The following is a 9,302-nucleotide window of genomic DNA, read 5'->3' as shown; positions in this document are numbered from 1 at the left end:
GGATTGCGGTTTTAGACACATGGGTTGGGAAGACAACAGCTTTCTGTACATATGACTCCTGTCCCTATATCACAATTAAATTGCCTCATGCCAGAGATGTCAACAAGTCACTTGAGCCAAGTCTCCTGACTTTGAGGGAAAGTCCCAAGTCATCGTGGTATTACTTCAACTTGTATCAAGTCCCAAATTTACTTAACCTTGGAGAACAAGCTATCAAGGAATTAACACACAGGGCTTAAGTTTTCGTTGAATCTGAAAAGTTGTTCAACTCAAGTTTAACTTTTTCAACTTCATGCAGTGGACTTTTTGTGCTTTGTTCACATAGTCCAGGAGCAAGGACCTGAAAAAAATGAAATCGTTCAACACCCCCTACAGAAAAGGTTTGACTTGACAGAGTGATAGAATAGACCCTATAGAACACCTCCAGGTAGTATGTGGTTTCAAATTGTGGTATCATTAAAATTCTGCAGGCCATTATACATACTAAGGGTACTTACCAAGAGGGTCACTGTAGGCTAGCAAAATTTAGGGGGAGGAGTAACGTAAACGTGAATATCTTTGTCGAGACTCAACCAATTTTCAATATTGAGGTATCATTGGCTTCGTATTATAATTCTCTTTCAGAATATGTACAGAAATGTCGATATTCATTCAACTGTACAACCACAAGAGTTAAAAAAAATCACAAACAAATCAAATATGAGCTTTTTTATATTTTAGGCATCTTTTAGAGCATACTAAGTTGTCAAGTCAAACTTTTCTGTAGTGGGTGTTGAACAATTGAATTTTTCACAGGTTCATGCTGCTGGACTAAAAAATGCTGTGTTAGTCTATTTTTTATGAAATTCTTATGTACTTGATAATTGCAAAAATAAAGTTTAAAAATGTCATGTTAATAATGATGGTAAAAGAGGCTGTGGGTTAACATAGTTGCTTTTCTGTGTCATTCCAGATTGAACATCTGAAAGAATCCTACTAGCCAAATGAAGCAATGGCCAGTTCAGAGAGTCAGGCAGTAGTGCAACTTTTACCTGTAAAGAGACAGAAGTTGACTAACTTTCACAAGTGCATAATTTGTCAGATGGACTCAAACGACACACTGAGGAAAGCCCGAGATACCTCCATACAGACACTTGTTGCAGCACTGGAACTCCGACGAGATGAAGTATATGAACGTTTAAAATCAGATTTGTTAGTCAAGTGATGATACATGTTAGTTGATACAACGATATCGCAAAACGTGTGCCAAGTGTGAAGGCAAGAATCACTGGGCTGATGTGTGCAAGGGTGGAGGCACAAAAAGGGTATGTCTTCTGGATGCAGATCCTGAGCAAGTTACTGAAGAGTTTCTGGTCATAGATTCAGTGCTACTGGATGATGACGATTCATCCTGGATGATGACGTCACCTGGCCTGTAGGCAGGTGGCAAGAACAGCTTTCAGTTGGCCAGAGTGTTGTGAACATCAAGCTCGATACAACGTAATTCTCACTGCTTTTCGTGATGGCAAGTTTCAGCCATTGGGTACAACAGTGAGTCCCTACAAGCACAAAGGGCAGGACTGGAGAATCAAATTATTTGTAACTGAGAAAACCACTGTTCCCATACAAGGGCAAAATGCATGTAAAAAGCTGGGCCTTATCAAGCATATAGATTCACTGCATGCTCCACTGACCAAGGAGAGGCTGCTCGAACAATACACAGATGTGTTTACAGGCACTGGTCAGTACAAGCAGGAGTACGAAATTGAGCTGAATCCAGATGTCACGCCGACTGTTCAGCCAGCCAGACGTGTTCCCTTTGCAAAGTATGAGAAGCTGAAAGACACTCTGGAGCAGCTGGAGAAACGTGGTATCGTGGCCAAGGTCGACAAGCCCACCGACTGGGTTAGTAACCTTGTGATCACTGAAAAAAAAGATGGCCGCATGAGAATCTGCCTCGACCCAAAGAACCTTGGAAAGACAGGTATGAATGTTGGGATTCTATAATTAAGATTACAATTATTATGAGCTGCTCCTCTATATTTCCCTGTTATATGGAAATGACCTCTAACCTTTTTATCAGTTTTTACCTCAGCCTCTGACCATATATGACAAATCCTTGCTTCTTCAAATTATTTCTCTTCATTTGGAGATAAGTCAAGGGGTTTATTTGTTCTTGATATAGTTTTAGTTAGCTTAATACAATCATCCTCAATCCTTTTAACAAATTCATCAGCAGCATCAGGTCCTCTATACAACTCCAACTTATCAAATTTATTTCCTACAGATGATTTAATGTAACAACTAAACCTGCAAGGGATATGCTTTTGATATTTTTTATTATCATCAGTCTTTTCCAAGATGCTCTCAAAATCAGCATGTATTACAAATGGGTGTTTTATACATTTATTTGTTTCATTAAATACAACTTTCTCTCCTGGTTCTGGCATCTCCTGGATCAGACAATTCTTGAAATGTTTCTCAAGTCTTTGTTGATATCTAAAGATATTTAGACATCTCTTACAAGGATATGATTTATGCTTTGATTTATAAACTTGACTACCTACCAATCAAGAAAAGTTTTTGATATAAGCAAAATGAGTGATTTCTTTTATAAGTGAAATAAAGCAGATCAACATGCCGGTCATTTGACCAATTATCATTGGATACAGTATTATTAACTCTGAGAATTTGGACTTTGTTTTTATCAGTTAAACCATAAACATTCATTGAAAGGTTATTCATATTCTCAGACATTGTTGTATCTTTTAAGCTCATGGGTTCTCCTCCAGAGATACCTAGATCCCCACTTTCTAATTTATTCTCATATTTCTTATACTTTGAAACTCTCTCACTGTACCTTTCCTGTGGATAAAGATGTGCTAAGATACTCCAGAGAAAGCATTTATGATCAGTATTTTATATATTAATTATTGCCTTTTTATTCTTTATATCTTTAGATAAATCAATATAAGAAGAAGCCTTGAGCAGACTAGATTAAAGAATATTAAGATCGATATATGAAACATTCCCAATGTTGAACCCACTATCTTGTTATTTTAATTAAAATCTAATAAGCCCTTCAAAGATAGGAGATTTAATGAAGCTTTCAATTGATGTAATAAGGTGTGATGGATTTGTTCTCATATATTTTTCTTCAATAACATTATCTTCTCTTAAGAAGGTAAAGGAGGCTCCAAGATATATTTTGAATGATTTATGCTTTTTCAAAATTCCACTAACAACCTTGACAATTGAATCCTTTGAGATATGAATCGCTTCCCAAATGGATCTTACTCTAATGTTAAATCTCATAAGTTTTACCTCCATCCGATCTTTAAAACATTTTTGAAGACTTTTTATTTCAAATGATTTTGTCTAAATTACATCTCCCAATTATACAATTTTCTTATTATTTCTCTTCAAGTTTCTCTCAACGTTGTTGATGTGTTTTTGTGATTGAAGGTGTTTTTTATAACTCTCTTTTAAGACATCCTAGTGGGGCAACTTAGCTAAATATAGCATAACAATTGTGCATTTTCTGAGAAAAGCACCAAATTTGCCACACTAGTAGCCTATTATATTATCAACAGATTTGGATATTGGGCCATCTCAAAATTTTTGATGGCAGTGGAAAATGGCTGCCACAGCCATCAGCGGCTGAATTTGAGATGGCCCAATATCCAAGTCTGTTCATAATATGATAGGCTACTAGTGTGGCAAATTTGGTGCTTTCCTCACAAAATGCACAATTGTTATGCTAAGTTGCCCCACTATCCTTCGAACAGACATCACAATGTTTTGTTTCTCGTTGAAATGGAGATATTTGTCTGAAAAGATTGAATGTGTGTTTGTTGGTTTGAAGGTGTTTCTCATAACATTTATATTCATGATTACAAACATTGCAGTACATTGTATTCACCATGTTTAGACAGGAAAACTTTGCTTAAAATAAAATTTTCTTGATGAAATTCTCATGGTAATTTAGGGACGCTTTTCATTTAAACGAAAAATTTTCTTGATGAAAATTTGATTTAATTTATCGGTGAATCTGTGCTTAAAACCATTTTACCCACCAACTTTTTTACTGTATAAATACAATGTATCAAGACACAAAAGACAAGTTTCACTCAATCTCTACATTTGGAAAAGATACTGAGAAATATGTCGAGGATGTAAAATTGAATAAAGATAAATACACCTATTGGATGAAAACAATTATGGTTGATAATATGAGTTCTTCAATTTCCTTCAGTGAAATGGCTTTTAGTATATGGGACATTTTCACAAAAAGCAGGTCAGGTAACAGTAAAGAACAAACTCAAAAATCAACTTTCTTTGATATTCTCAAAATAGTGCTTGAACCCCTTATGAGGCCTAGAAAAATGTTCAAATGATGTCAGCAACACAGGATCACCATAAGGCCTCTGCACTGACCTGGCAATATATGCTTGATAAAAATTCTCGGACAGTCTTTACCGTTATCTGACCCGCTTTTGGGAAAATGTCCCATATCTGGAAGAACATCAATTAACGTAGCCCGAACAAAAGTTTCTCCTCTCCTTCTGTCAAAATATTCAAAACTAGAAAAAGCAATGAAACAAGAAAAAATATCAAAATGAAAAACTTTATGGCTAAAACTTTAGAAAAAAATGATAAGACCATCAGCAATAAGCAAGGAGAAATTTGAATGTTTTTTTTCAACAACACGAAAGATGTAAATTTTGATGAAATAAAGGATGTTAATATATCAGGTGAAATGATAGAGTGGTATTAAATGCAGAGTCAAAAGCCTATATACAATGTATATTCTGTGATTATTTTCTAATTAATGAAAATAAAATATATAAATTGGAGCATAACCATTTCAAAATTACACCAAAAATGAATAACTTCACAAGATTACCCTTAAAAACAAAATATGAGAGATGAGTGTTAAGTATGAGGGTTACAATACACCTTCTCTTACAGGAGAAGAGACTGCACAAATGACAATCATGTTTCAGGGATTGATTATATATATATATATATATATATATATATATATATATATATATATATATATATATATATATATATATATATATATATATATATATATATACATATAAATATTATTCACGATTGTCATTTTCAGAGAAATATCAACATAAGATATTGTTTAAATAAAATAACGGATTATCTTGAAATTAAACCTCAACTCAGGACAAAACATAGTTTCGAAAAAAGCCAATAAATAATGAAATTTTTTTTTTCTAAATATATGAATGAATGATCGTTTTTACCCATTTGGGAAAATAAGACAAAATTTAACAACCATTAAAATCTTCCAAATTGAAGATGTCTAATAGTTGGTTCAAGAAGATGTGGAAACACCTGCCTGCTTATAAGGATGCTCCTTACTCCCATTAGATTTTGATAATTTAATCATTGTCACAAAGTCAAGTTTTCAACATGAGTATCAACTACTCTTACAATGTCTTAATGCATGTCTTCAAAAAGAAGATATAATCGGTTTATTTGAACTTCAAAACAAACGAAATGATTTTAGCATTGAAGATATAATCCAACTATTTTGTAATACACAGAAATGTAAAAAGAAATCGAAACCTATAACTTGTATTCTTAGTGATAATACGGATGATATACTCCACCAGTCAAAAGCTTTAGAACACTCCCATTTTTTAGTTTTTACTGAAATTTAAGCAGTTCAAGTCCATTGAATCACCGGAATGGTACACACAAAACTGTAAACTGCCAGAGGTTAAAAAACAAAAGTTTAGGTGCCCAAAAACTGAAAATAATGTAAATTTCAGAGTTGATAAAAAGGCCCTTTTCAGGGAACAAGCAATGGGTTAGCAACTGCAGCTGTTCTGCAACAATGGAAGTAAATTAAGCCTTGAAAGTTGATGCAAACTATTTCTGCAGGTGTCCCAACTTTTGTTGATTAGTTACAAACCCTCTTTATGCATAAAAACAGTGTTGGAACAGACTGTGTTGCTACAACCTCTGAAGCATTATTTGGACAATATTGCACAGCAGAAAGTACGATATTGCTATCATAATGGCGAGAAAAAGACAATTAACAAAGGAAGACAGACAGACTATTATAACCCTTAAAAGTGAAGGTCTTTCCATTGGAGAAATTGCAAAGAAGCCAAGGTGTCAGTGAGAGTAGGGTGAATATACTGGTTCTGGCTCACTTTTCCCCATGTAAATGAATTGGGGATTTTCAGCAATTCATATTTTTTTCCCGAAAAATAAACCCCCTTTTTATCCCAAGGTATATTTATTTGCCTCCCCTTTTAACCTGGGGACACTTTTTTTTCAAATAATCCATGCAATAAGATAAAGATTTGTTAAAGGTGATTCGAAAAAAAATATCTAAAACGTCTAAGCCTCGGGACACTCTTTATCAAATAACCGATGCATATTGTTTAGCTCACTCATTGAACCTATAAAGATTTGTTCATTCTCAAATTCCTTCAATAGTTTAATTTTCTTTGCACAATAATCCCCATCTAAAATATTGAAAAACAAAACATTTGAATCTTTATATTTTTTAAGATACCCCTTTTGTGCCATTACGAAATGATAAACTTCTCTTAATGATCTCATCTGGCCACCGCCCGAGTTGCAAATCATTTTTGTGTATAAACCACGCCATAAAAAAGTTTTGTTTCAAATGTTTTCAGTTCATGCCGTGAAAATGAGGAAGTGTTTTTTTGACACGGTCGTGCTGTGAAAATGAGGAAGTGTTTTTGGACAGTCATGCTGTGAAAAAAAACAGGAACTATTCTGTGAGACAAGGTCTCGTGTTTATATTTTATCTCAGAACACGAACTGAAAACATTTGAATCAAAACCATTTTAGGGTATTTTAAGTATGCTTTAAAAATGATTCATACAATTTGAGAATATATCTCCCAGTTATTTTCCAAGCTGTCTCTCCCGAAGCATCATTTCCTGTGGCCACACCCAATGATTAAGCAATCTCCTCATCGTTGCTTTATAAGTGATTCACCAGACAAAGTTTCTGCCAGACGGGATTTTCATTTTTACAACTGAGACATGAGTGATCTTTCTTCCGCGAACAAAACAGCTCAACACAAAGTTGGTAAGCCTGTGTATTGGTTCCTCTTTGAACGATGAAGCAATTGATTATAAATTAAATCGTGATAATTCTGATATATATATTTTTTTCTTGACAGGTCCTTGGAAGAAGAGCAGTTTACATATCACGACGAGGTGCATGAAATTAATGCTCTTATTGAAGAGGTCAATCATCTTAGAAGAGAATTGAAAAACATTTTTAAAGACTGACACGACGTCTTATCACGGCCTCTGATCTTTTTGCCATCTTGTACCAATGGTAAAAAAAACTGAGACATGGACTCACTCTCTTCCGATGAAGATAACAGCTCACTACAAAGTTGGTAAGTTTGTGTATGGTTTCCTCTTTGAACAATAAAGCAATTGATTATAAATTAAATCGTGATAATGCGAAAATATATATTTTTTTCCTGGCAGGTCCTTGGAAGAAGTGGAGTTTACATATCACGATGAGGTGCATCAAATGAATGCTCTTATTGAAGAGGTCAATGATTTTAGAAGAGAATTGAAAAACATTTATAATGACTGGTACGGTCTTATCACGGCCTCTGATCTCGAATAAATTAAACCAATGGTGAGACGTGTGTGTGTGTGTGTGTGTGTGTGTGTGTGTGTGTGTGTGTGTGTGTGTGTGTGTGTGTGTGTGTGTGTGTGTGTGTGTGTATATGTATATGTATATGTATATATATATATATATATATATATATATATATATATATATATATATATATATATATATATATATATATATATATATGTGCGTGTGTGTGTGTCTCTTTCCCTGTCTGTTTGTCTCTCTCTATCTCTCCCTGTCTGTCTCTTTGTATCTCTCTCTGTCTGTCTTTCTACCACCTCTCTCTGTCTGTCTCTCCATCTATACCCTTGACTCACTATTTTGTTTTTTTTCAGCTCGATCACACAACATCAGCTGTTGAAGCAATCTGGTACAACACATGATTTTCTGGAGGTAAATGTTTCTGAATTATTATTTAGTTATTTGTTTATTTATTCTTTTATTAATATCACTCTCTCTTTGGAATGTCGTCTTATGTTGGTTGCATCATTAGTTTGGACGCGGTTTTGTTAGTACACTGGAATTCATTTTATTGGCCTTGAAAGGATGACAGGCTGAGTCGGCCTCCTGGTGTGTTAATTCAGTGGTCAACGAGGCTTGAACTTAGAACCAACACCAGGCTTACTCATATTACCATGTAATTATCTTTATAAAACCTAATTATTATCCACTTTTGTTTCAAAACAGAATATGGTGTCTGAGGTTCGAAATCACAAGACATCTGAAGAAGATTGCTGGGAAAGATTATACATTCTCGCAAATGAATATTTAATATTTGCAATTTTGATTAATTATATTTGTTTTGTTTACAATTACTTGATTTTAAATTTCAAAAAAAGGATTAAGACATGAAGGAAAGGGAGGGGGTGGGGGGGGTAGGTGCGCTCCCCCAACGACCCATCACCCCTCATCCCACCCCTCCCCTCCCCATGTGTGTGTGTGTGGGGAAGGGTGGGGGTGGGATAAGGGAGGTGGTGGGTCAAAGGCGGGGGCGCACAGGGGGGATGAGGAGGTGGGGCTTGTGTGGGTGGGGCTTGTGTGGGCGGGGCTTCGGTGGGAGGGGTTTATGTGGGTGGAGCTTGTGTGGGAGGGGTTTATGTGGGCAGGGATTATGTGAGTGGAGGTTTTGTGGGGAGTTGGTGGGGGGTTTGTGTGGGGTTTGTGTGGGCAGGGTTTATGTGGGTGGAGCTTGTGTGGGAGGGGTTTATGTGGGCAGGGTTTATGTGGGCAGGGTTTATGTGGGCGGGGCTTCGGTGGGGCTTATGTGGGAGGGGTGAATGTGGATGAGGTTTGTGTGGATAAATGGATGGGTGGAGAGATGGGTGGATAGGTGGATGGGTGGAGCTTGTGTGGATGGGTGGATAATTTTTTAAATTAAATAAACATGTTTTGTGTGGTGAACTAATTAACTAATCACTAATTATGTGAATATGATGAATATGGGTGGAGCTTGTGAGGGGTTTGTGTGTGTGGAGTTTTTGTGTGGAGCTTGTGAGGGGTTTGTGTGTGGTGGGGTTTGTGTGGGGTGGGGTTTGTGTGGAGCTTGTGTGGGGTGGGGTTTATGTGGGCGGAGTTAAAAAGGGGCGGTGTCAAAAAATTTCAATTTATCTTTGTCTTTTGTAATTCCTGTGAATAAA

The 9,302-nt window shown here is 35.8% G+C and overlaps 1 long non-coding RNA gene across 1 annotated transcript; it reads left to right on the top strand.

Annotated features, from left to right (window-relative positions):
• The first annotated feature begins 958 nt into the window (after positions 1–958).
• Positions 959–8,522, top strand: LOC147035110 (uncharacterized). Its single transcript, XR_015061377.1, has 5 exons — positions 959–1,963; positions 7,190–7,414; positions 7,509–7,665; positions 8,001–8,058; positions 8,353–8,522. It is a non-coding gene; the product is annotated as an uncharacterized LOC147035110 (long non-coding RNA).
• The last annotated feature ends 780 nt before the right edge of the window (positions 8,523–9,302 follow it).

The sequence above is a fragment of the Eptatretus burgeri genome, chromosome 1 (assembly GCF_056783735.1).
Source record: "Eptatretus burgeri isolate ZD-2024b chromosome 1, Ebu_testis_v1, whole genome shotgun sequence".
Lineage (NCBI taxonomy): Eukaryota > Metazoa > Chordata > Myxini > Myxiniformes > Myxinidae > Eptatretus > Eptatretus burgeri.
This window is presented reverse-complemented; position numbering and strand designations above follow the sequence as displayed.